General features: G+C 41.3%; 1 protein-coding gene across 3 annotated transcripts in view; it reads left to right on the top strand.

Moving 5' to 3' along the window:
- Positions 1–1979: 1979 nt before the first annotated feature.
- MAP2K6 (mitogen-activated protein kinase kinase 6) overlaps positions 1980–25373 on the top strand; it is a 121040-nt gene continuing 97646 nt past the window's right edge. For 2 of the 3 annotated variants that reach the window (XM_023759072.1, XM_014461029.2), the window contains exons 1-4: positions 1980–2065; positions 2287–2431; positions 3954–4095; positions 10519–10617. The gene's annotated coding sequence lies outside the window, so the exon portion shown is untranslated. Of the gene's footprint in view, positions 2066–2286; positions 2432–3953; positions 4096–10518; positions 10618–23015; positions 23140–25373 lie in introns of those variants that run through there. The other variant, XM_023759073.1, reaches the window with a different exon arrangement.

Raw genomic sequence — 25373 nt, 5'->3', positions numbered from 1 at the left:
GCGCGCCGCCAGCGGCGGAGCCCGGGAGCCCGCGTCGCGAGTACTGTGCGGTGGGGCCCTCCCCGCGCTGCCCCGGGAGGCGCGGGCGAAACCCGAGGCGTGAAGTCAGGAGCGCGGGTGCGCGTCCCCGCCCAGGTGACCGTCCCCGCCCAGGTGACCTTGCCCGGCGGCCCTCCCCGCGCCGGCTCCCGCGTCACAGCCAGTTGTAAGCATCCGTCGTTTTTATCTGAATCCCCGCGGCGTCGGGCGGTCCTCTCCCTGGACTGCAGGCCCCTTCCCTGCTCCTCCGCCGTCCCCTCTTGCCGCAGCGATGGGGTGCAGTGACCTCGTGGTCCTCACTGCTTCCCCGCCCACTCCCCCCACCCCCGTCAGACACGGCCCCCTGGGACCTGGAGGACGCTAGGAGTTTCTGCAGTGTCCTCCTGAGAGTCTGGGAAAGGGCAGATTCTGAATTTTTAAACAATGACCTGAGGCAGGTGGTATCTTTTTTTAAAATATATTTTGTATTGATGTCAGAGAGAGAGGGAGAGAGAGAGAGAAACATCAATGATGAGAGAGCATCATTGATGGGCTGCCTCCTGCACGCCCCCTACTGGGGATTGAGTCCGCAACATGGGCATGTGCCTTCCACGTGCCCTGAATCCAATGGTGATCTCCTGGTTCATAGGTCGAGGCTCAACCGCTGAGCTGCACCAGCTGGGCACCGAGGGTATCTTTGAGAGATAGTTTCTTTTGCTGAAAATATAAACGGGTGTTTATAAAGGGGCCTAAGTGGTAGTAAAAAAAATGACCGTAAAGAAAAGCTCACAACACTAGCATCACAAATTCTTTTCTCCAACTTTCAGTTTGGTCACGTTTCTTTCTTTCTTTTTGTATAAATATAAATGTGTAGAATTTTTTAAAAATACGTTTTGATTGATTTTAGAGAGAGAAACATCTATGAGAGAGACGTTGATGAGCTGCCTCATGCATGTCCCCCACTGGGGATCCAGCCACAACTGGGCATGTGCCCTGACAGGGTTGAACTCTTGGTTCATGGGTCCATGCTTAACCACCGAGAACACCAGCTGAGCTGTATGGTCACGTTTCTTTGCACAGTTCTTTGGGGAGTTTAACTTAATTTAAAGAAAAAAATTTAATTCTGTCAATCCTATGCATTTTTAAAAAACATGTCTTCGTTTTTCTGCTCAATTTTAAGCCAGATCTCCCCAACAGTCGAAATGCTAAGCTCTTATACAAAATTAAAAAAAAAAAAACACAAAGGAATTGAAAGGTTCGGAATGGGCCAGGGTCGCGCACCTATGACATGAGGCCATAATGTATCAAAAGAGATTTTATTCCTGGCACTTGGATGCAGGTGGGCTGAGACCTAGAAAGGCATCAGCCAAGAGAGCAGGGAGAGATAGGTTTTTATTAATTTTTGCTGGCTGTAAGCCGCTCTGCTGACATAAGGGTCCGGTCCGTCCTTGGTTCCTCCCAGCGTCAGATGGCTAGTGGTTATCCGGGCTATGCGGTGCTCAAGGCTGCAAGCATTCTGCAAGATATTTGCAAAGCACAATAAGTTTTTCTCTGCCCTGTTTTATTCTCCTTAACCCTTTCAGGAATCAAGTTTTATTTATTCTACCGAATATGGATTAAATAGGAAATTCAAAAAGGTTTAGCAGAATCCATAACGACTAAAAATCAGGCATTGGGAGTTGGGGAAGGGAAGTGGACTATCCTAGAAACTGCACCCGAATATAGAAGGAGGCAGGTAACAGAAATTATTTATGATATATTTTTCTCTTGAAATAGTTAAAACCATTTAGTTACAAATTCAGAAGAATGCTTTTTTTTTTTACTATTTATTTACTTATTTATTTATTTATATTTTTCAACCACCATTTACATTCAATACCATTCCGCACCAGTTTCAGATGCCCAGCAAAGTGGCGGGAAAGCAATGCACTCCACAGGGTGGTCCCCTCGCTGCCCCAAGCACCTACCTGGCCCCATATTCCATTACCTCCACACTATTGACTATCCAAAGAGAATGCACTCTTATTGGTCTTGGACTTGTGGGCAAGTACGTATAGATCAAAGATAAACTTGGTAAAAAACGTCTTACTGAATTATACCATTCACCCCACCTCTCCAATTATACTTCTGACTAGTAGTAGCCTTAACCCGCTTTAGCGTCAGAAGTTGACTCATCCTTTCTACCACTATTCAAGGATTTCGTTTCCTGAGTTTCTTGTCCTTGTGATGTTCGCTATCATTCATTCTGTCTGTTTCTGTTTCCACTAGTGCTTCAAGATAACATGACTGAAACCCAATTGTTCTGTAAAACTCTCATCCCCCAGACAAAACTATCTCACTGTCCTCTCACCTGCACACACGCTACCATCTTGTTCGTATCGTGTTACTTATACACCATCTCTTCAGTTAAATTGTAAGTGTGTGGGGTTAAGAGCTTTCTTCTTATACCAATTGAAATGTCCAGATTTTATGCATCATAGTGTGGGGCTAATGTTGTCGATAGTACTACTGATGAGAAAATACATAGGCCAGCCAGCGTGACTCAGTGCTTGAGCATCAACCTATGCACCAGGAGGTCATGTTTCAATTCCCAGTCAGGGCACGTGCCTGGGTTGCAGGCCCCAGCAATGATTCTCTCTCATCATTGATGTTTCTATCTCTTCCTCTCCCTTCTCCTCTGAAATCAATACAAATATAATTAAAAAAAACAACAACACATATGCAAAAATATGCAAATACTGTTGTCATTATTATCCCCACTAAATACCCATTTGCCTAACACAATCTACCTTAAAAAAGAAAGGGAAAATACTAAATTCTTCTTCTGGAATGAGCAACAAAATTATCATGATAATGTGGTTATGGGAATTACATAACAGAGGATACTGAGAAAGACCTTTTAATAAACAGACTACACAGAGTAATGTATTGTCCATGACATACTTTTCTCTCTCTGCGTGGGATGTTATCAGATTGCGTGTACCCTGTAAACAATTTAGCCACATCATCTTAACCTACATTTCCATAGTTACCATCTGCAGGGAAGATGTTCTTTCTGAGCTTCTGTATCTAGGAAATAGCAAACAAACTGCTCTGCTTGGTTGTCATGGTGGCAACCTAAATCCCCAGACCTCATTAGTAGATTCTTAGACAAATAAGTCACAGGGGAATACATAGATCATAGAAGTCATACATTGAGATGTAACAAGTTGCCTAAATGGTGAACCAAAATTTTGACAGTAATCATATAGAGAAAGAGAATCAGGCTTGCTAACCTAAACACCAACCTACACCATAACCTCCTGCTGGTGAACAATAGATTCTATTTGTTCTTGCTAGCAACTAAAACCTTATTTAATGGATTTCTTACATGATTTTTTTTTTTTAGCCAAAATTAAGAACAAAATTTCTAGATTGTTAGGGCAATTTTTCCTGATGTCTTATCAGTACATTATTTTGCATCAGTACATTATCACTACGTTGAAAATTCCATATGCAATTTAAAAAATCTATTATTATTATCTGCTATTATTATTTGTTTTTAAACATTTGCCGTTTCCACAGGCTAACAATAAAGTGCCAAGAGAGTGATGCGGTTTCTCAATTCAGGGTTTAAATTAGGTATAATTTCAAATTGGTACCTTTTTCTAGAACAGGGCAAGACAAATAAAGAAACACAGCCTTGACTGAGAAAGTAGGAAAAGAATTGCACATCTTTAACCATAGAATTCCGAACTCCCATCTCAGATGTGGCTGAGAGTGTTATTAAATTGCCTAAGGAAATGTGTAATTAATAATTTGTGGAGGGTTGGAGAAGGGAATGACTTCTGAAGGCACTTTTAGTTTTAGCTTTTATTACTACTAATAATATTGTTTTTATTACATTTAGGAGAATTTCAAGTGTTATATTCTGTTCTTTGTGTTTCTCTAAACAGAAAAAGTATTCAAGAGATTAATATTTGAAGAATATCTTGCCAAATTTGATGTTTAAAAACTCAACCAACCAACATGAGTATATTGAGTGCCTAGTATTCTTGCTCAGCAAGAACCCCAACTTTGCAGCGGAAGAAAAAAAAGGTAAATAAATCAACAGTTACTCTGAGAGACCAAAAAAGAAATGATTAAGAGCATCAAATGGAAGATAATATTTGTTTCACTGTTAAACTACGTGGTGCAAACTAGAAAGGAATGTAGAGAAATCATTGAGGGCTAGAATTACCTGGTACCTTCCAGAGGAAATGATGGGGAAATTGATTTAACCATATGGAGACTATATGAGGAGGTAAAGGGAAATAAGCCTGCATAGGATTTTATAAACACAAAATTATCAGTTGGTCTATGACAGTGGTTCTCAGCCTTGGCTGCACATTAGAATCACCTGGGAATCTTTTTAAAATCCTGATTTCTGAGCCTCATCCTCCAGAAATTCTGTTTCTTTGTTATGGGGTGGGGCCACAACATTAGCAACAAAGAAACAGAATTTCCGGAGGATGAGGCCCAGAAATCAGGATTTTAAAAAGATTCCCGGGTGATTCTAATGTGCAGCCAAGGTTGAGAACCACTGGTCAAAGATATAATGGAAAAGCTAAAAAGGAGGCTAGACTATTTGTGTGTTCTTTCCCTACTCAGAAAGGAAAATGGACTTTAAAGTAGTAAAGGTGAAACAGCATAGAAAGAGAATTGAAACTTGAGATAGGTGAGGAGACAGTAAGCAAACACCTATCTGTTTCAAGGAAGTTCATGAGTTCCAGGCACAAATTACATCCCACAGCTGCTTACAGGTAACCTAAGACCCATTGCTAAGTTCAGAGAAACTGTAAAATATGAAAAAGATGAAAGATCACCGGCTTTTAAAAATTGTGTAAAAGGTAGACACTAAAAACTTTAAAACAGAAAAGTAAAATTCCAGAGTACATAGTTAACTATATTGTACGAACAGTTAGTTATAAGAAAGTTTGGTGGTCACTAAGAGCCAAACTACCTAAAGATAAGTATATTATGCTTCTTTTTTTAAAATTTTATCTTTGAATGAAAATGGGAATTGTGTAGTCATGATATATATTAATTTCAGCAAAACATGTACGCCAGACTTTCATGATATTTGTGGATGAGAGTCTAAAATTAGAGCTCAATATAGTTTTAATTAGATAAACTCAAAGTTAGTTGGATAATCCCAGCCAAATTTAGTTTATCATTTTTCATAAATTATATAGGTGAGGTCATAATTTGATCATTCTGGTCAAATCAGAGGTTGAAAAAAAAAGCCTATATATTGCCCTAACTGGTTTGGCTCAGTGGATAGAGCGTCAGCCTGCAGACTCAAGGGTCCCAGGTTCGATTCCAGTCAAGGGCATGTACCTTGGTTGCGGGCACATCCCCAGTAGGGAGTGTGCAGGAGGCAGCTGATCGATGTTTCTCTCTCATCTATGTTTCTAACTTTATCCCTCTCCCTTCCTCTCTGTAAAAATCAATAATTTTTTTTTAAAAAGCCTATATATCAGAGAAAATATGACGGAGAACTGAACCTGGAAACAAAATTATATGAATATTTGAAACTCTAAGCTAAAATGTAAAGCAACCTTTAATAGAAACATGTGAAAATCCCTCCATTTGTTCAAATTGAAAAATAAAATGGCAGTAGTACAAAATAGGAGGGATTCTGGTTTAACCATATAAAAAACATCCAGAGGCTTTAGTGTCTACCAAGATCAATCTGAGTTAGTAATATATATAGGTAGCTTGGAGTGATATCTCTAACACTCCCATTTGAAAAACTGTGCCCATAAGCCCCTGCCCCTTCCTTTCATCTGGGGGATCCCTTTGCCAATATTCCCCACAGACTTCACGATTCCTCTACAATAGGCAGAATAATGACCCTGGTCCACCCAAAGATGTGCGTAACCTGGTCCCTGGACCTGTGGCTCTTACCTTACATGGAAAAAGAGGATCACGTGCCCAGCCACAGTGGCTCAGTGGTTGAGCACTGACCTATGAACCAGGAGTGTTGACCTATGAACCAGTATCATTCCAGGTCAGGGCACATGCCCGGGTGTGGGCTTTATCCCTAGTAGGGAGAATGCAGAATGTAGCTGATCAATGATTCTCTCTCATCATTGATGTTTCTATCTCCCTCTCCCTCCCTCTCTGAAATCAATAACCAGTGTAATTACAAGGGTCCTTAAAAGTAGCAGAGGGAATTAGAAAAGAGAGAGTAATGTTATGTGAGAACTCAACCCACCATTGCTGGCTATGAAGGTGGAGGGCGGAATTCAGGTGGCCTCTAGACCAGCCGTGGGCAAACTACAGCCCTCGGGCCGGATCTGGCCTGTTTGAAATGAATAAAACTAAAAACAAAAAAAGACCGTACCCTTTTATGTAATGATGTTTACTTTGAATTTATATTAGTTCACACAAACACTCCATCCATGCTTTTGTTCCGGCCCTCCGGTCCAGTTTAAGAACCCATTGTGGCCCTCGAGTCAAAAAGTTTGCCCACCCCTGCTCTAGACACTGGAAAAAGAGAGGAAACATTCTTCTCATATTATTATTTATTAATTATTTTATTATTTTCCATACCAGAGGAGGTCACATCTCTATTAAGATCTGAAGGTTAAGTAGGAGTTAGGTAAAGAGGAAGAAGAGAGGATTCTGGTAGAATACTGTTACCTTCAGGATTTTAGCCTCTCCCTCATTTACACCTCTCAACGGTCTCTAAAAACGTCAATAAATGTTGCTTTAAGGTTCCTTCCAAAGTACAATTTGATGTTAAGTTCCTGATGTGACATTTTCAAATGTTTCATATTGAAGAAGCCCTTTGTCTACAATCCATTTTTATCTGATCCCACATTTTCTTAAGCCAATGATCAAATAATCTTGTTCTAGACTACAACATTATTTTCCAGTCCAGTTACAACACGGCCCATTTTGATTAGCTAATTATGATAAACAGCAAGTGAAAAATAAACAAGTAAATGTTTTCTATCAAGATTTCATTCCTGTGGTGGCCCTCTTCTACCACTAGATGGCACTTGTATGCCTAGAGACAAAAATGCGGATTTCATTTACCTTTCTGTAAACTAGTGAAACCGCCGATTAGAGCAGTGGTTCTCAACCTTCTGGCCCTTTAAATACAGTTCCTCATGTTGTGACCCAACCATAAAATTATTTTCGTTACTACTTCATAACTGCAATGTTGCTACTGTTATGAATCGTAATATAAATATCTGATATGCAGGATGGTCTTAGGCGACCCCTGTGAAAGGGTCCTTCGACCGCCACAGGGGTAGGTCGCGACCCACAGGTTGAGAACCTCTGGATTAGAGGCTCAGGACATTGAGAAGAAGGAACTCCTCAAACATAGAATTTATGTGATCCTGGCTCTTAAATTTAACCTTAAAAAAAATAACCCACCATCTTTCTTTCCTTTTGGACATACAAGACAGTAAGGAATTTAAAATTAAATTTCCTTTACATACCTGCCCCGGTTGGGGGCTCGATCCCCAGCAGGGGACGTGCAGGAGGCAACCAATCAATGATTCTCTCTCACCATTGATGTTTCTGTCTCTCTCCCTCTCCCTTCCTCCCTGAAATCAATAAAAAGACATATTTTTAAAAAAAAACAAAAATAACACCTGTAGCCTGGAGGACTTCGTGTAGGATCCAGGGCAATAAAGTGGTTTTCAAAATGTAGGTTCAAATCACAATTCCAACACATAATGGCTTGTTTGGTCTTGGGGAAGTAAGTGAACATCTCTCAGCCTCAGTTTCCTCGTCTGTTAAATGGAAATGATGATGGTAACTATTTCATAGGGTTGTTATGAGAATGTAATGACATAGTACAAGGGACACGTGTAGCATACAGCATGGCACGGAGGAGTCCGCAGTCTGGTTTTATTTTTCTTTTAGATCAGGGCTTGATAACTTCTCATCTGTCTAAGACACATGTTGGTTTGAGCAGTCTTAACGCTGTGAGTGACTATTTTATGGCATGTTTGTGTAGTATTAGAGAAAGTTTCCTTTTTCTGGGGGGAATCCCAGTCCACTTAATGCGCTAGCTCCTCGCTGAGGGGTAGTGATGAGGAATTGCCGTAGCTTTCCTTGGCCGCCCTTCGGTCAGAGGGTTACCCGTCAACAGAAAGAGGAGAAATACCACCTGATTTTCTATAGGAACCAAAACGTTCTTTGAGTGAGACACAGGTCTTTTCTAAAAGTCTCCATTGAAACGCTGTGCATATTCTTTTCCAGCACGAATGCAATTGTATTAGGTCCCAATACAAGGAAACCTCATTTTTTTTTTCTTAAGTCTATTAAAAAACTGGCATTTTCCACACTACAATGGGCACAGAAGATAAATGAAAGAGGAACCTCATTTCATTCCAAGTAAATTATGCACACCTAATTACATATTTTTCTGTCAATTGAGAGCGCATTAGACATTTGAGAAATTAGGATTGCTACACCTGCACTGTGAAGTTGAACAAAGCAAGCGGCACTGAAATGACCTTTTTCTTTTTTTTTTAGAACCACCAAAGTTCTGTTTTTCTGAAACAGGACATTTTTCTATATGAAGAACTGGCATTTTTATTCCATACCCTACCCACTCATCACTCTGCTCAAATTATCATTCCAGTTTCTCAACTTAGTGGTTTGTTGGGGTTTTTTTTCTCTATTTATGGCAATCGAAAACCAACAGAGATCTTATAAAAATAACCTTACGATGCAAACTCAAAGCCCATAAGAACAAATTTCTGGGGCAAAGGGCATTTCTGTCTGGGTTTTCTATCAAACACACGGTCAGAGGAACTTTTGAACTACCCATGGTTTGACCTTGGAGTGTCCTCTTCTGTCACCTGGTCAGCACAGGTGAATTCCATTCTCTCTTTTCTTTCTTTGATGATCAACTCTGCAGGCACCTCTTCCTCGGAAACCTAGGCAGCCTTAAGAGGACAGAACTGCCCTTGAAATGCCAAAATGGGGAAAACAGCTCGAGAATGTTGTGAGGCAAGACAGACTGACGTGAAAGATATTTTCATTTCCACTCGCTTGGTGCCAACTCCGGGCAAAGTTAGGAAAAGAGTGCGTGGTGTGCTGTAAAGTAATCCTGAATGGAACAGGGCGAGTTAAGAATGGAATAAGAATGGAAAAGTGAGTCCGACGTAAAGCCACACACTGTGAATTTGTCCTCAAGATAACTGTCAGGGGCAACAATGGGCAACTTTCTGTTACTATTTAATAGTAAGTTAATTTATGCTCTAAGCATTTGCATTCTCTACCCAGGACAGTATAATGTTCTTAGTATAAAAATGGGATTTAGTTCTTAATTCCATTCTATCCCTTAAGTCACTGATTTCCCTTGCGAGCTGAAGGAGAGAAAATTCTTGGTACATGAACACACCAATTTAGGGTGCGCGTCGGGGAAGAGAGCGCTCTGCTAGTAAGGCTTTATATTTTTAATATATATTTTTATTGATTTCAGAAAGGAAAGGAGAGGGAGAGAGAGAGATAGAAACATCAATGATGAGAGAGAATCATGGATCGGCTGCCTCCTGCACTCCCCCTACCCACGTATATGCCCTGACCAGGAATCAAACCATGACCTCCTGGTTCATAGGTTGACGCTCAACCACTGAGCCACGCCAGTGGGGCTAGTAAGGCTTTATTTTAAAGCATGATAAAGTTATGGAGGGAGAATATACTTCCTTTCTATAGCAATTTTTCTGTATTACTGTTTTCTAACAAAATGACATCTTTTTCTTTTTCTTTTTTTTTTGCAAAATAGGTGAGGGCTTTAAGTAAAAAAAGAACCTATATCATAGGTCTTTGAGAGTGGATCCTGTGAATAAATGGCCTTAAATCCACCTCAAGTTCTTAGTTCTTAGCTTTTCCTTTCTACAAATATAAAAATGGAGACAATAAAATGATGGAAAATTTTTAAAGTTTTTCTTATGTGTTTGTTTGTTTTGGGATTCCTGAGTAGGCATTTTTATCTCTCTGACATATTACTGACACTGGGGATTTCAAAATATAGTGGTACCTCCATGAAGCAACACCCTGGAAGCTAAGTCCAACTTGATAAAATGAAACTTTAAAAGAATGAGCTTTAAAAAACTCTAAGAGAATAAATAGGTGATAGAAAGAGATGATAGATAGATAGATAGCTCTATCTTAAAATATAAAGGTTAAAAATTCTTGGTTGTCATTTATCTTCAAAATTGGAGCCACCTAAATCCCAAACCTCAAAGCTGTCTTTGATTCTTGTGTCTATAATTTTCCAGCTCACCTTTCCCTATCCAGCCTTGGACTGATATTCAGTTGAATGAATTAATGGATAATTATTACATACTTTTGGTTTTTACTTTTATTATAGAGATGCTATAGCTTTGGGTAGTCATTTTTTGTCCTTTTAAGAATATGTAAGAGATGCATGTCTTAGTCTGTTCAGACCGCTGTACAAACATCCGTAGACTCAGTGGTTTAAACAACAAACTTTCTTTCTCACAGTTCTGGAGGCGGAAAAGCCCAAGATGAAGGCCTTGACAGGTTCGCTGTCCAGGCTCCTAGGTGGCCGCTTTCTCGCTGTGTCCTCACATGGTTGAAAGGGTGAGTGACATCGCTGGGGTCTCTTTTATGAGGGCACTAATCCCATTCATGAGAGCTCCACCCTCATAACCTAATTGCCTCCAGAAGGCCCCCACCTCTTGTTACCAACACTTTGGGGGGTAGGATTTCAGTGTATGAATTGGGGGAAACACAAACATTTAGTCCATAACAATATAGTTGCAGAAAGCTGTGTTATGTGTATTCATGAGTGATGCCAGGCTGCTAAAAGATACTTGTGTACGATATTCGATTCCCGGTCAGGGCACATGCCTGGGTTGCAGGCTCAATCCCCAGTGTGGGGCGTGCAGGGGACAGCTGATCAATGATTCTCTCCCCTCATTGATGTTTCTCTCTTTCTCTCCCTCTCCCTTAGTCTCTGAAATCAATTAAAAAATATATTTTAAAAAGCTATAAACAAGAGGTTGAAACTATACCAAGAGTAATAGTAATGGAGAAATACAACTCTGCTTTCATTTTTCAAGGAAAAATAGTAGTTTTGTTCTAAAGCAACACTCTTTAGGCTGTTTGGTCTCTGGGACACTTTATACTTTTAGGACCTATTAAGTATTCCAAAGAGCTTTGTCTATGTGAGTTATAACTATCTATATTTATTGTATTGGAAATTGGGAAATTGAAGTTATTGATTTACTTGAAGATAGCAATGATACACACATTGATACTCACATTAATATCCTCCTAGTATTCTTATTACATTAGTATTATTTTGACATCACAGATACCCTGAAAGAGAACTACTGTCGTAAAAATGTCAGTTTGTGCCAGAATACGAAAGAGCATAATTAAGCAAAAAGCTCTGAAAGTGAATTTATTTACTTTGATTTATGATACTTGAGTCTCAGTAGAAGCTATGAAATGTTGATAATTGTAACAAAATTTTCTCAGTTCTGCTGGGTTTGCTTCTTTGTTTTATTGATTAGTGCCTTTACCTATAATATCAACGTTTGTTTGCCGTCTGTGTAATCTGCTTATGTGGCAAAGAGTCTCTGTCTTACCAGAATAATTTTTTTTGGCTTTATATTGACTTTATTATACTCTTGATTGTTTAAGAAAAGCAAAGGTTCTCACTTATGAAGGACCTAAGGTTCTTTACTAGAATGCTAGTATTCTGTGTTTCTTCTGAGCTTGCTTACATATTTATTTTTTAAAATTACAATAGAAATTCATTTCTCACAGTTCTGAAGACTTGGATCTGAAATCTCAGATCAAAGTGCTGGCAGATTATGTGTGCAGTACTTACTGGTTCATAGATGGCCATTTTTTTCCCTATGCTTATTTTTAAATGTTATATTGTCGCATTTATTAAATAGTATCTCAGGCACCCATGATCCTGGCTTAAGTCCCTAAATTTCCTTTGACAACATTTTAAATTGCCTTCCCAGAGCTTGACATGAAATATTTTTTTTAAATTAAATTTCAAGATATATTTTATACAAAATCTATCTTTGAGATTTCCTAGAGGGAAATTTTGGAGAAGCCCAAAGGTTTATTCTTCTACTTTATAACAAGAGAGATGCTAGAAATAATTAGTTTGTTTGATGTGTCATGACAGTAGGAGTTGCACAGGAATTTGTCAAATTAAAACGTGCACACAGACTGGCCTGGGTTAAATATGTGTAAGTAAAATGTAATTGTTATGAATATTTTAGAAATCAAATGTTTTATGGGAAGTCCCTGGAAATGTGTTAATGCCATCACTTGCCATAATGTTTTACATGCAGGGTGAACACAGACTATCAAACCTATTATGGAATATTTATTTATTGTTCTGTGATAAATTTGTTCTGTTCTGATATAACTGGTTACAGTAATACATTAGTATGATGATGGCTTAGACCAGTGGTCGGCAAACGGCGGCTCGTGAGCCCCTTGAGTGTGGGTCTTCCACAAAATACCACGTGCGAGCGCGCATGTACAGTGCGATTGAAACTTCGTGGCCCATGCGCAGAAGTTGGTATTTTGTGGAAGAGCCACACTCAAGGGGCCAAAGAGCCGCATGTGGCTCGCGAGCCGCCGTTTGCCGACCACTGTTTTAGACCAAGCTGATGTGAAGGTGGTGACAAAAGCTAATTTGGGGGTAAATGTTGAAGGTAGAGCCTATAGATTTATTCAGGAATTGGATATGGATTAGTAAGCAAAAAGAGTGGGCAAAGCCATCTACATGGTTGTTGGCTTATGCAAATGGTGGAACTGAGATGCCATTGATGACATGGGGAATACCACAGAAGCAATTGGTGAGGGAGGGACTACAAATAATTTAATATTGGATATTAATTATTAATAAAGAGGCAATGACATTAATAAAAATTTAGTCTCAATAGTACCCTCTTGTGGATATTCTGAGAACAGCACCCTAGTAAGGGAGGCGTAGCAATAGTGTATTTTTCCCCTCCTAGTCTATCTCACCACCTGGCAGTGCAGAGAAGTGAAGGATATTTTGTTTGGGTATGTATTTCTGTGTTACTCCACTGAACAGAGAAACCTGAGCTGGCTATGGATAAAGATATCATTTGAATAAATAGGAAGGAATTCTCCTTATGAGCTTGTTACCCACTGGAGCAGGTTTCCTAGGAACAAGACTGACCTTCATCAAGATAATATTAAGTAGATTGTACAGAAGATTAAGTGAAAAGAATTGAAGAGGCAGGAGAACTGTCCTCAAAGACTTTCTCTCCCTTGATGTCATGATAAGCAAAACAAACAACAACAAATAACATAAACCCAACCAACATTCATTAAATACTCCCCATGTGTGAGATACTGTTTTAGCCAGAAAATAATCTCTGCCCTCAGGAAGCCCCCCTTGGGAGGGAGCAGGGAGCAGAGCAGGAGGAGCAGTCCGTGAGTAAAATGAAGAAATAAACGGTCGGGTAGATTGGAAAGTGATAGATGCTATGGAGAAAAATGAAAACATCAAGAATTCGAAGGACCGAGGGCTGCGGGTCTAATGAGTGTGGACAGAGAAGGTCACTTTGAGGGGATATTTGAACAAAGAGGTAAAGGCAGAGGAGGAGCGAGCCCTCGGGATATGGAGTGGGGTGGGGAGGGGAGGATGTTCCAGGTAGAAGAAGACCCTGAGGCGGGAGACACCTGGAGGCAGACAGACCAGCTGGCCTCTGCCTCAGGAGGAGGAACAAGGTCAAGAGGTAATGGGACTGAAGATGAGGACTGATCCTCCTGGGTCCAGTGAGCCCGAGTCACGTCCGTCCTGTTCACTCTGCAAGAGATCGGGAGCCGCTGGAGAATTTTAAGTGCTATGACCTGTCTTACATGTTAAAAGGATCACCAGGAAAAACAACAACAACACACACACAGCAACGTTAATCAACTGAAAGGGCCCACAAGAAATAGAAGAGTCTACGGAGGAAACCCAAGAAGTACTTGGCTCTAAACTGCTCCTAGGTCCCCCCCCCCCTCCCCGCCCCACACACACACACACACAGCCATCCCTCCAAAAAGCCATAGTGAAAAAGTCCTCTCCAAATCCGGAGAGTAACACGCCTAGTTGGCTCATTGACTTTTTTTTTCCTCTTTGAGTTGATGATTAGAAAAACAGTTTATTTTGGGGTTTTCACCCAATTCCAATGTGTGTGTGTGGGGGGGGGGGGCGGGGCGTTTCCCCCACTCCGCTAAGCAGTACTCAGGACAACAACTGCTGCTTTAGAATTCATCTCCATTCAGACACTGTCTGCCCAGAGGCAGCCTCTGATTCCACAGGCTCAGTCCCACAGGCCGCCCTCCCTTCAGGCGCCAATCCCAAGTCCAGGCTGTTTGGGATCTGTGCTTCTGATCAGCTGGCTGCAGATTGGAAGTTCCCAGGAACCCTGTTTGGACTTCTGACTCCAGTCACAAGTCCAGGCTGTCACCTGTGTTACGGTCGTAATTAGCTAGTTATTCATATTCATTACTGGAAGAGAGCAAAGGGGAGGCCAGACATGATAAGCACGGTCGTCTGGCCACCTTCCCGGGCAAGCGTTCATGCTCCCCAGGGAACCACGGTCCATTCCCTGCAAATCCCTGGGCAGAGGGATGGAACAAAGGGGGAGGTGGGCACATGTACAGGGAAGTCAGGGTGACGTGGGAAGCTGCTTGCCTGTCAGTCTAGCCTGGGAAACCATGGATTGGCTACAAGGGTGGACCCCAATGTGAGCCTGGGAAATCCTGGAAAGTTAAAATCCCCAAAGAGTTCGCTTTCCTCTTCTTCTTGCTCTTGCCTTTAAAAAAAATTATACACACACACACACACACACACACAAGTATATTCAGAGAGGAAGAGAGAAAGATAGAAACATCAATGATGAGAGAGAATCATTGATTGGCTGCCTCCTGCACACCTGGAACCTGCAACCCGGGCATGTGCCCTTGACCAGAATCGAACTTAGGACCCTTCAGTCTGCAAGCCGATGTTATCCACTGAGCCAAACCAGCTATGGCCATTGCTTTTGCCTTCTTGTTCCCCCTTTCTCTCTTGCTCCGTGACATGCACTCACCTGTCATATGGCCTTAAGCAACCCCATAGCTCAGCGCCACGAGGACACCACACGCAATGGACCGCAGCTGGGAACCCACGCTAAGTCCGTTTATTGCTGGACTGGACTGGACTTTAACATGGAGCGGAAATTCTGGGCCGTGGCCTTCATTCTCACGCAACTGAAGACAAGATTGGACTTCTGCCATGGCAACATGAACAGAGATTGGACCTTCGAGGGGACCCCTTTCATTATACATCAGCAATAAAGCTTTCCATGAAACCCCACCCTCCTGGGGGGGTGGGGAGTGGGGGGACACGGGACATTTTTTGCTGCGTGGTACTCCAGGAACTCCACTTCTGCTGTGAACACCTGACTTCTGACCGGAGGTTCCCACGACCCCCTCCTTGGGTTTGACTAATTTGCTAGAGCAGCTCAGGGAACTCAGGAAATCTATTTACTCTCTACATTACCGGTTTACTGCCATGGATCTTAAAGGCTGCCAGTCAACGACCAGATGAGGCGACACAGTGGGCAAGAATAAAGAAGCTCTGCCCTCCATGCACCGTGGCATGGAGAAATGCAGAATCCCAGGCCCAGGGACAAGCCTACCGACTCCGCATTTTTAACAAGTCCCTGGGAAATGTCGACGATGTTAAAGTTTGAGAATGAGCCATCCACACAGCTCTCACTAAAAGAAAGTGTTGTCAGGAATAGCCTATTTCAGCGAGTATGTCATTTTCTTTAAAAGGACATCTTTTCAATCACGAAATGACTTAGGGAAATAGCACCCAGGAGCGCTTCTGAAGGCTCGGTCACACAATTCAGATGTTCAAAGAATTCAGGAACAGAGAATTGAGAAGTGAAAGCACGGTGTTAACTCGGAATCTGTTTGAACAGAGAGCAAAACAACCATGAGCATTATAGTTAAAGAACCGAATGTGCTCGCCGCGACCTGGATGCGGCAATAATGATACAACTCAGGACAGGGAAGATGGGAGGAAGAGTATCCCTGTGCTTTGCCAGCAGCGGTAGATAAATGCTTTCCAAGTCTGAAGCGTGTAATGTTTTCAGAAAGCATCATGACTCCAAAGGCCCTGTGTTTTTAACATTTACATCTGCGCTTTGTTTTTATTAACCGTAGAGACATATTTTAGGAAATGAGTTTTCCTGTGATAAAGAGACATGTGAAGTTCAACAGCTCCCTCAATTTCACTTCCTTTTCTTTTTCGTTCAGTAAATTCAAGAACATTTAGTATTTTAATTACAATAGTGTTGATAGATACCATTTTCACACCATTATTTTTCTCTTTCTAGCTACCCATCCACCATCAATATTTTATCTGTCCATATATAAAAATCAAATAAAAAGTAAGTAAGTCATAGAAATCATGTTTAATTAAGGGATTCAGTCACTGATCACAAAAAATTAATTGCTTTGTATTTCCACTGAAAATTAAACCCATTGCACCCAGGGGGATTTTCTGGGTCTTGTCAGCTGCTTCTTGGAATCCTCCTTCAGGACTTGCTGATACTGTTGTTGCAACTGTTCTCTTTTCACAAAGGCACATTATGCGAGTCAGCACCAAGCCTGCCGTACAACTGCCCAAGCTAATCACCAGGCCTCAAACATTATTCTCTGCCTCTTCTCTGATCTCGATGAGTTTCAGGTGTAATAATTACAAAGTCAATAAATAGCCTCTCTGACCAATCATGATTCATGATACATAGATGACCATCAAACTCTCTATAAATTTGATACAAACGATGACCCTTCATTCAGACACAAATGTCCCCAAATGAAATCACCCAGAGATGTTTCACAGAGGCAGATGTGCCTAGCCGTTAAGAATGAGCTTGAGCCCTAGCTGGTTTGGCTCAGTGGATAGAGTGTTGGCCTGCGGACTAAAGGGTCCCAGGTTTGATTCTGGTCAAGGGCACATGTCTGGGTTGTGAGCATGATCCCCAGTAGGGGGTGTGCAGAAGGCAGCCAATCAGTGATTCTCATCATTGATGTTTCCATCTCTCTCTCCCTCTCCCTTCCTCTGAAATCAATAAAAATATATTTTTAAAAAAAGAAAAAAATGAGCTTGAACTTTGGAACACACTGGGTTCCAACCTGGAGTCCTCTTCTTGCTGGCTGGGATCAGGTCAGAGAGGCTAACGAGAGGCTACCTGGACTGAGGAGGGCAGTGGTTAGGCAGACCCTGCCCGGCTACTTCTAGGCCATGTGGTGACCTTGGCCTCTTCTCTGAGTGGAATGGAAGCTCCTGAAGGACTGTGAGCGGAGGAATGGCATGATCCACCTTGCTAGCGAAACAGGATGCCTTGGCTCGGCTGTGCTCGGAACAGCATGAGGAGGGGCACATGTCTTCGGAGAAAGAAAAGGGGTGGCTCGGACCAGTGTGGTATCTGGGAACGCAGAGAGGAAGGCTGGACCCTGCACATCATTTGAAGTTGGTTTTCTTCCCCTGGATTTGCTGAAGGTTGACCAGGGGTACGAGAGAATGAGAGGAATTAAGAACGTCTCCACAGTTTTGTCAAGAGCGACTGGAAACACGGGGTTGCTACTTCCTGATAGACGTTGAGTTATCATTTCATTCTCTGTCCAAACGATGCCACTTTTGTGAAAGGGAAAGCCACAGGCCTGAGAACACGCGTGTGAACGGGGACTGCCTGGGAACCTGCTCATCCTGGAGCCTGGTTACCAGGGGCTGTTCACCTCCGCGGGGACATGTGGCCGCGTCTGAAGACACTTGTGGTTGTCACATCTAGGTGGCTGCTACCAGCACCCACTGGGCAGAGGTGACAGATGCAAAGGACAGCATCCTATGACAAAGAATTGCCTGGTCCAAAATGTCAGCAGCACCAAGGTTGGGAAACCCTGCCCTAGAGGTAGGGAAGAGAACGAACGAGAAGGCCACGTTTGCTGACATGAATTGAGATGAAGAGCCTCTTCAATGGTTCTCAACCTTCCTAATGCTGCGACCCTTTAATACAGTTCCTCATGTTGTGGTGACCCCCAACCATAAAATTATTTTCGTTGCTACTTCATAACTGTAATTTTGCTACTGTTATGAATCGTCATGTAAATATCTGATATGCAGGATGTATTTTCAGGGGTCGCGACCCACAGAGTCTACGGCAATTGAAGAGATAATTGATGAGGATGCTTGTCTGTGATTTCTATCCAGCCTACTTCTAAAAAAAGACACAAGGACATTTACCCGGAAAAGATAGATACCGGTGAACGCAGCAGACTACTAAGAAATTATACAACTGAAAGGATCTACCAAACTAGTTAGCCTTCATAGTATGACCAGGGTTTTTTTGGGACCCTCAGCTACTCCTCAGCTGTCCTTTCCTTTCCCAAAGGCTCAGGTCAGCTCCAACATCATGGAGCTGTGGCCTCTCAGATTTCCAAAGAAATGAAAAGGAAGTTGAAATGCAACATGAAGAAAAATGATCACCATGATCACAACCCACATAAATCCAGTGAGCTGAAATGGATCCTACAAGCAAAGCTCTTCCTATTCACAACCGACAGGTAAATCTCTTGGGAAGAATAAGGTTATCAAGTGAGAGGCCCGCATTTGTGCTTCTCCCTCCTGCATCTTCTCTGCTAAGCAGAACGAATGAACAAATAAATGAAACCACCATGAGAATGAGTGGCAGAACTCAAGAGGAGAGCTGCCTGATCTCCATAGCCATCCATGTTCCTCTTCATCTGTTGAGACCCCCTGGGCAGTTAGAACTAAAACCGCATACTAGCTGACCTAAAAGCGGTATTTGGTCCCAGTGTAGGTTCTTGCAGTTTTGTGCTTCCCTTCTCCCTGCCCCTCCTTCCCAAGTTTAGCCACTAAATGAGGCAACTCCAATAGTTGGAGATATCTGAATGAGCCTGTTGGTTTTAGTTTTTTTGGTTGTTGAAAAATTTAATATATTTTTATTCATTTCAGAGAGGAAGGGAGAAGGAGGGAGATAGAGAAACATCAGTGATGACAGAGAATCATAGATCGGCTGCCTCTTGCACACCCCCGCCCTGGGGATCAAGCCTGCAACCCGGACATATGCCCTGACTGCGAATCGAACTGGGAACCTCCTGGTTCATAGGTTGACGCTGAGCCACTGAGCCATGCCCGCCAGGCAAGCCTGTTGGTTTTTGAGCAGCTGGAATCTGAGAGTAACATCTCAACTATTAAGCGAATAAAGCATATGGAAACTTTCCTTGCTTGTCTCGATTCTCCTCTGGGATCTGCTACTGGAGTCCCAAGCTTTAGCAAAATGGGCAAAAGTGCCCAAGTACTGATACTGGAGTCCCAAGCTTTAGCAAAATGGGCAAAAGTGCCCAAGTACTGAAAGGTGCCCCCCGAGTTTTTTCTTGTTTATACGCAGGCACACACGAGTATTGACAGCTATTCCATAACATGAAACCGGGCAAGGGTAGAGTGTGTACACATTCAGAACTCTGCCCTCCGTGCGGAATGGGACGGAAACAAGTTTCAGCAGGACTGTGCCCCCAAAGATGAGGGGATTTAGGGGGAGCGTGTGGAGAGAGAAATCTCTGTGTTCTGTGCCTTCGGGTTAGGTTTCATGAAAAGGGAGGATTGCTGTAGAGTCTCCGTGCTTCTTGCAGTCCACAGGTTCCCACATGGGGTTATTTTTCAGGGAGCTGTGAACGCTTAAATACGAACACTGTTTCGTGTATGTGGTGAGGGAAATAGTTCTCTCCCAAGGCACCACTGGTACAATTAAAGATCAGATGAAACCATGTAAACATTCAGGACCAGGCAAGCCAAGATACAGGGCTACTTGTGAACTCCGGGGTCTTCTGCGTCGCTATTGTGTGCTCAAATGCATGCCCCGGTCTTGGGCAGAGTCACGGGAGAGGGTCCAGATGTGAGGCGTTTCTACACATTCCCCAGAGTAAAACAAAACAAGCCAAGGGGCTATGCGGTGCCCAAAAGAGTTCTATAGTGTCCTTCCTCGATCCTCTCTTCACTTTTATTTAAAGACAACATGTGGCCCGGCCGGCATGGCTCAGTGGTTGAGCATTGACCTATGAACCAGGAGGTCATGGGTCCCTTCCCAGTCAGGGCACATGCTCAGGTTGTGGGCTCAATCCCCAGTGGGGGTGTGTGAGGAGGCAGCTGATCAATGATTCTCTCTCATCATTGATGTTTCTATCTCTCTCTCCCTCTCCCTTCCTCTCTGAAATCCGTAAAAATGTATTTTAAAGACAACACATGGTTCATTTCATTCACAAAGAGATTCATGTCCGCATCCTGAAGCCTAGAGCAGGATCATTAACAGATCAATTGGATACCTGTTTTCCCAAGAGGTAAAGATACTTCCCATTCAGAAGCCCAAATCCTTTCAGCCCTCCACCTGCTACAACACTCCTGGTTAGTTACTACTTGCTAAAGTGTGTTAAGAAATGTCTACATCCACTTTCTGAATACACACAGTGGGCAGACTTCCTGTGACTCCTCATGGAGACTATAAATCAAGCTCACTTCATTCTCTAAATGTGACATGGAAATATGTATTTTTTTATATATTTGTAAAATTCAGGAGCACTCATAACCTTGAGGGAAATTGGTCTTTGTTCTTGGAATATTACAAGCACATTGCATAAATTGTCTGTTCCAATGAATACAGAAATAGAACAAAGAGTGTGCACATATAGCAGCTTGAAAAATGATTTCATATTACTTGTTGTTCCGCTTCTAAAGCATTATACAGAATTGATTGAAGAGATAACTGGAGTATCATCTTCCACAGCTCAGCTCTTCATCTTCCTCATGACGTATTTTTAAAAGGCTGTTTTTAAGACACGAGGCTCAATTCATTTTTTTTTTGTAAAGCATACTGAATAGATATTTGCTCAGATCTTATTTCAGGAACATTTTTTTAAAGGATTCTCAGTCACTGTGAACATGAAATCTTAAATATACTTCATTTACCTCCACTTATTATCTATTCAAAATGAGCATTAATCATAAACTCCTAAAGTAATTCATTCAGAGGAATTATAGTTAAAAGTTTAATGTACAGGGTGGGCAAAAGTAGGTTTACATTTGTTCATATGGAACATAAGACAACAATTAATAAATAGCAACACAATAACAACTCTGTGTTTTGCACACTCACAACTGTAAACCTACTTTTGCCCTGCCCTGTATACATTTTTAGCTAACTCAAAATATAGCTGTGGAATCCATAATAACTGAAGAAAATAGGAACATCATGGACGGAAAGCAATAGAACATGCTACCTATGGGCTGACTTATGGAATACTTATTCAAGTTTCAATATAATGCTATCCGTTTGAAATTCAGAAGATTCTTACAGGATGATTTTCAGGTCTGGACTTTTCTTAACGTTGATAAAGGAAGACTACTTATTTTCTGTTTAAACTATTGCATAGGTCCTCCCCCCCCCCCCCCTCCAAGATTAGACTCGTCAAGCCCGCTGTCAGACTCTTCTGAATTCCACCCCGAGGCGCTCACCACCCCATTGACTGTGTTCATGGGTTATGCATATGTGCATACAAGTTCATTGGTTGATCTCTTCCCACCCACCCTTCCCTCTGAGGTTTAGCAGTCTGTTCATGCCTCTATTTTTGATCATCAGCTTATTTGGTTCATTAGATTCCACATATGAGTGAGATCATGTGACACTTATCTTTCTCTGACTGGCTTATTTCACTTGGCATAATACTCTCCAGGTCCGTCCATGCTGCTGCAATACTTATTTTCAATGTAAGTTCTTTAACTCACTATGATGGGAAGTAAAATATTTTAGATAAAAACTATCTAGTTTTTTTTTTTTCTGGTTCTTGCGGGTCGTTTTGCATAGATATTAAACAATTTTTTAAAAACATAGAATTAAGCAATAAATCTTGCTAAAAGTGTCTCTCTTTTTAAAATACTAATAAAATATCTCCAATACATGCTGAAAGCCCCTTACTGTTTAGTTATTAGATTAACTAAGCTGCTGGAAAACATATTTTGGTGATTTAAAAAATATACCTAAAATAACTTTTAAAATTGAGCTACTTGCCCTAACCGGTTTGGCTCAGTGGATAGAGCGTCAGCCTGCGGACTGAAAGGTCCCAGGTTCGATTCCGGTCAAGGGCATGTACCTTGGTTGGGGGCACATCCCCAGTAGGGGGTGTGCAGAAGGCAGCTGTTTGATGTTTCTCTCACATCGATGTTTCTAACTCTCTATCCCTCTCTCTTCCTCTCTGCAAAAAAATCAATAAAATATATTTTTAAAAAAAATTGAGCTACTTAATGAGTTAAATAATAAAATGGCAGCAACAACTATAATGGTTACAAGACAAAAGTTAATACAAAGTCAATGAATGTAAGAAATATATAGATAAAATGGAGGATTTAGAATATTAAGGTACTAATGCATTCCAATGACTAGAAAGAACCAAAATAATGTTCTCAATATATTTCTTTAATAAGATCATATAACAACTGATCTTTGAAGTCTGACAACTCTTTTCACCTCTCATTAACTACCACTATACTCCCTGCTGTTTGCTATGTTAATCTATGACATTATCCGGCCAAAGGCCTATATACTTCATGCCTGAGCTATTCAGCTGCCCTTTAAATCCATTCCACGCCGTGGAATGGAATTGTTTTATCCAGATGGCCTCCACTTCCTATAAATAAGCATTCAACAGTGTTGTGACTTGCTACAAAAAGAAAATATTTCTTCTCTCTTTCCCTCCCATTAAACTAAGCATTCCTGTTCCTATTTCCTTATGACGATGGTAACATTCTTCTAATTTCAAAGCTTTCTTATCTCTCCCGTCTAGGTAGGTCACATGCAGTTACATCCCAGTGTTCTTTTATTTCAAATACAGTATCTTCATTCTCAAGGAGCCAATCCCTGGACACCTAATAGAAATAATAATACCCTACGGCCTCACTAGCTAACGGCCATTGACATCGAAGGCACTCTTCTTAGAGCTTTAGGTGTATCAATTCACTTATCTTCTCAACTACCCCAGGAGGTCAGTACTATTTTCATCACCTTTACACAGATAGGAAACTGAGGCACAGGGAAGTGACCTATTTCGCCCAAGTCATAGAACTAGCAATTAGAAGAGCTGGGAGTCCAAACCGGGAATCAAAAAAATCCAAATCAAGTTGACTCCTCCAATGGTGATAAACAACAAAGTAGGAATTTATAGATACAGGAATAAATAGAGGGATGTATTTGAGGTGCCTTTTTACTCACATCTTGTGTTATAATAATTTTTTTATCCTAGCTTGGTAGATGGCCAGATATCATAATCGTACGCTGCTTTTATTTTTTATTCTATCCATAAAGTCACATACTTATATTGTGGATGGACTTCAGTTTCTCTAATTTAAACTGAGATGCACTTTGGCTCGGCACCTCATTAAACTGGAATAAGAACTAATATTGTGAAGTCCCAAATCCTTTAAAGATTTAATTTTACATAGCATATTTTATTTTATTTTAAAAAATCTTTATTGTTGAAAGTATTATATAGGTCCTCCTTCCCCCCCCCCCCCATTACCCTCTTCCAGCCTGCTCCTGTTCCACACCCACCCCCAGGCCCTCACCACCCCATTGTGTCCACGGTTTTACATAGCATATTTTAAATAAATACTATTAGAAGCTCCATCTACCCCAAATTAATGAGTCATTAAAAGTTAAGAGCCAAGAATTATGTTTTCTCACAAAGCACTATCTGGGTATTAAAAAAATACATTCAAATGTCTATCAAAATCTGTAGAATAAGCTTCCTAAATCATGGATCTCATGGAAAGAAGTTTAAGAAAATTATACACACAATTCCCTACATTTTTCTTTGAAATTTCCACAAGCATTCCAAAATGTAGTCACAGTGCCAGATGGTGTTACCATACGCCCGTTTCTTTATATACCTAGCACCCAATTTGGCAATGTACCCCCAAACTGTTTAATAAATGCATTTTGATATCTATTTGGATTTGTAAACACCAGAAACAAAAGGGTAAACAAGGCCCCAAGAAAGGAAATCTCTCCTTGTCTTTGAGGTTATCTTCATCTCCCATCTAAATGCCAGTCAGGTAAGGCTGCTGGAAAGGGGCTCTGAAATAGACAGCCGAAGAATTCCAGAGGCAGCAGCATGCAGGCTAGCACACTCTGCTGTTATACTCCTTATAATATAGCAGACAGAACCATGAACAGGCCTGGAGCATGTAGGTCATGCTGCTGCACCATAAAAAGGTCAACCTTGCCCAACTGGTATGGCTCAGAGATTGAGCATCAACCCAGGAGCCAAGAGATCCCCAGTTCGATTCCCAGTCAGGGCACATGGTCAGGTTGCAGGCTCGATCCCCATTAGGAGGCGTGCAGGGGGCAGCTAATCAATGATTCTCTCTCATCATTAATGTTTCTTTCTCTCTATCCCTCTCCCTTCCTCTCTCTCTGAAAAAAAAGAGGTCACCTTAATCTTAACCTCTTTATGGTAGGAAGCTCAATTGATAAAATACCACCAAATGTTCATTATATTCTCAAATAGCTACTTTCTAATAGGATACAATAACCTAATACATATAAAATACTATTTGGTTACACAATATATTAATTTAGAACATATTAGAATCCGTTGTTTTTATGAGTTTGGCCCACAAATAAAAGTACTAGTCTACCCACTTCAAAAGAGAATAAATATGGAAAATCAGTAGTATTTGCTACTTATCTGCCATATGCTGTTAATTATAAAAATTCCCTTTGGACACTCATCCTAATGTAACAATTAAGAAAAAGTTAATTTATCAGGTTATCTCTAGTTATTTCTATACCACGGTAGTTCAGTTTACTAATTTTCTGTGGATTTCTGAACATTTCCTACAACCTGCATGTATCACTTATCTAAAGTATTTCCCAGAATATTTTATAGTTGTTGTGTTTTTTTAAGTCTAGCAGGTCAGTATGACCTGAATTATTCAGGTCTGTGACTGAAGCCTAGAGCCATCTATTAATATCGATGTAAACAGATCAAGGAGCCTTGAAAGGCACAACACTTTGTCCTATATCATTGTTTCTAACTCATCCTCAGCACAGCATTTACTGAATTGTCACAGTGTGTTGGCTCAAGTACAGAGTGTAATGGAGACACACAGATTTATTTTGGACTTCATAAGTCCTGAATTGAGCTTGTCCTATTCATAACTAATATAAAGTGAAGCAGAATGTTACCAGGTTACTCTTTACCTGGAAAAGGCACAA

This window comes from Myotis lucifugus, unplaced genomic scaffold (genome assembly GCF_000147115.1).
Source record: "Myotis lucifugus unplaced genomic scaffold, Myoluc2.0 scaffold_146, whole genome shotgun sequence".
Lineage (NCBI taxonomy): Eukaryota > Metazoa > Chordata > Mammalia > Chiroptera > Vespertilionidae > Myotis > Myotis lucifugus.
Note: the sequence above shows the minus strand (reverse complement) of the source record. Positions and strands in the feature narration are given on the sequence as shown.